This window comes from Arachis hypogaea, chromosome 20 (genome assembly GCF_003086295.3).
Source record: "Arachis hypogaea cultivar Tifrunner chromosome 20, arahy.Tifrunner.gnm2.J5K5, whole genome shotgun sequence".
In the NCBI taxonomy this organism is placed as follows: Eukaryota; Viridiplantae; Streptophyta; class Magnoliopsida; order Fabales; family Fabaceae; genus Arachis; species Arachis hypogaea.
In genome coordinates, this window is record NC_092055.1 from 124,771,713 (window position 1) to 124,774,948 (window position 3,236).

At 31.3% G+C, this 3,236-nt stretch overlaps 1 non-coding gene across 1 annotated transcript; it reads left to right on the forward strand.

Annotated features, from left to right (window-relative positions):
• Positions 1-736: 736 nt before the first annotated feature.
• LOC112788207 (small nucleolar RNA R71) lies at positions 737-840 on the forward strand. The gene has a single exon (XR_003195581.1). It is a non-coding gene; the product is annotated as a small nucleolar RNA R71 (small nucleolar RNA).
• The last annotated feature ends 2,396 nt before the right edge of the window (positions 841-3,236 follow it).

Genomic DNA, 3,236 nt, shown 5'->3' on the forward strand with positions numbered 1-3,236 from the left:
ATTCTCTTCTGTATTGCTTGGGAGAGTACTGGGAGGGATTTCAGTAACTCTTTTACTCAGCTGACCCACTTTTGCCTCCAAATTTCTAATGGAGGACCTTGCTTCAGTCATGAAGCTGAGAGTGGTCTTAGATAGATCAGAGACTACAGTTGCTAAGTCAGAGTGGCTCTGCCTAGAATTTTCTGTCTGTTGCTGAGAAGATGATGGAAAAGGTTTGCTATTGCCAAACCTGTTTCTTCCACCATTATTATTATTGAAGCCTTGATTAGGCTTCTGTTGATCCTTCCATGAGAGATTAGGATGATTCCTCCATGAAGGATTATAGGTGTTTCTATAGGATTCTCCCATGTAATTCACCTCTTCCATTCCAGGGTTCTCAGGGTCATAGGCTTCTTCTTCAGAGGAAGCTTCCTTAGTACTTCCTGATGCATCTTGCATTCCAGATAGACTCTGAGAAATCATATTGACTTGCTGAGTCAATATTTTATTCTGAGCCAATATTGCATTCAAAGTATCAATCTCAAGAACTCCTTTCTTCTGAGTTGTCCCATTATTCGTAGGATTCCTTTCAGAAGTGTACATGAACTGGTTATTTGCAACCATTTCAATGAGTTCCTGGGCTTCTGTAGGCGTCTTCTTCAGATGAAGAGATCATCCAGCAGAGTGGTCCAATGACATCTTGGACAATTCAGACAGACCATCATAGAATATACATATGATGCTCCATTCTGAAAACATGTCAGAAGGACACCTTCTGATCAATTGCTTGTATCTTTCCCAAGCTTCATAGAGGGATTCACCTTCCTTCTGTCTGAAGGTTTGGACTTCCACTCTAAGCTTGCTCAATTTTTGAGGTGGAAAGAATTTGGCCAAGAAAGCATTGACCAACTTTTCCCAAGAGTTCAGGCTATCTTTAGGTTGTGAGTCCAACCATGTCCTAGCTCTGTCTCTTACAGCAAAGGGGAAAAGCATAAGTCTGTAGACCTCAAGATTAACCCCATTGGTCTTAATAGTGTCACAGATTTGTAAGAATTCAGCTAAGAACTGATGAGGATCTTCCAATTGAAGTCCATGAAACTTACAATTCTGCTGCATTAGAGAAACTAATTGAGGCTTAAGCTCAAAGTTGTTTGCTCCAATTGCAAGAATTGAAATGCTCCTTCCACAGAAGTCAGAAGAGGGTGCAATAAAGTCACCAAGCATCTTCCTTGCATCTCCACCATTGTTGTTGGGTTCGACCATCTCTTCTTCTTTTTCGAAAAATTCTGTCAGGTCCTCTCCAGAGTGTTGTGCTTTAGCTTCTCTTAGCTTCCTCTTTAGAGTCCTTTCAGGTTCCAGATCAGCTTCAACAAGAATGTTCTTATCCTTGCTCCTGCTCATATGAAAAAGAAGAGAACAGAAAAGAATAGGAATCCTCTATGTCACAGTATAGAGATTCCTTTATGTGAGTAGAAGAATAGAAGAAATAGAATGAAGAAGAGAGAAGATGAAGAATTCGAACACATAGAGGGAGAGAGGGTTCGAATTATAAGAAGAAGAGAAGTGTTAGTAAATAAATAAATAAATAGAAAGAGATGAGAGAGAGAATTCGAATTTTAAATTAAAATAAAAGGAAAATATTTTTGTTTTTATTTAATTTATTAGTTAGAATTCGAAAATCAAAAAGAGAAATAAAATGAAATTAGAATTTAAAATAATTAGTTAATTAAAAAGGATTTTGAAAAAGGGGTTAGTAGTTTTCGAAAATTAGAGAGAGAAAACTAGTTAGGTGGTTTTGAAAAAGATATGAAATAGTAAACTTTTAAAATCAAACAAAAAGTCAAGTAGTTAATTGAAAAAGATTTGAAAATCAATTTTGAAAAGATAAAAAGTTAGAAAAAGATTTTGAAATTAAGTTTTGAAAAAGATATGATTGAAATTTATTTTGAAAAGGAAATTAAAAAGATTTGATTTTTGAAATTAAAGTTGATTACTTGACTAACAAGAAACTAAAAGATATGATTGTAGAATTTAAAGATTGATCCTTTCTTAATAGGCAAGTAACAACTTATAAATTTTTTTGAATCTAAACATTAATTGTTAGCATTAATTTTGGAAATATGAAATAAAAATAAGAAAAAGATTTTGAAAATCAAATTTTAAAATTTTCGAAAATATTAAGGGAAAATTGAAAAAGATTTTATTTTTGAAAAGGATTTGAAAAGATAAAGTTTTTAAATTGAAATTTTGACTTGACTAAGAAGAAGCAACTAAATTTTAAAACTTTTTGACTAAATTAATTCAAAATTTCGAAATTTATGAGTGAAATAAGGAAAAGATAAATTTTTTTTATTTTTGAATTTTTTATGAGGAGAGAGAAAAATATAAAAATGAAACAAAATATAAAAATTCAAGATCAAAACAATAAATGCATGCAAGAACACTTTGAATGTCAAGATGAACACCAAGAACACTTTGAAGATCATGATGAACATCAAGAACATATTTTTGAAAATTTTTAAGAAAATAAAAAAAATGCAAGATACCAAACTTAAAAATTTTTAAACTTTAGACACTAGTAATTCAAAAATGCATATGAAAAATAAGAAAAGACACAAAACAAGAAAATGCAAAGATCAAATAAAGAAAATAATCAAGAACAACTTGAAGATTATGAAGAACATATGCATGAATTTTCGAAAATTTTGAGAAAGGTTAAAACATGAAATTGAAAGCAAACTTAAAATTTGACACTAGACTTAAACAAGAAACACAAAATATTTTTGGTTTTTATGATTTTTTTAATTTTTTTTTGGATTTTTCGAAAATTATGTTGGAAAAAGAAAATAAAAAGATACGAAATTTTTAATAAGAATTCCAGGAATCATGCAATGTTAGTCTAAAGTTCCGGTCCAAAAGAATTAGACATGGTCAAATGGCCAGCCAAGCTTTGAGTGAAAGCTTCGGTCCAAAAAAATTAGACATGGCCAAATAGCCAGCCAAGCTTTAGCATAAAACATACAAGCATGTCAATGAGAAGTGAAAGCCTCATTCCAAAAGATTAGACATGGCTAAACAGCCAGCCAGGCTTCAACATCACTTATGAAACTCTAGAATTCGTTCTTAAAAATTCTGAAGAACACAAAAATTTTTTTTTTGTTTTGAATTTTTTTGAAAACCATAAATTTTTTTTTGAACTATTTTTCGAAAATTAAAAGTAAAATGCTTAAACATAGAATAAAATTACCTAATCTGAG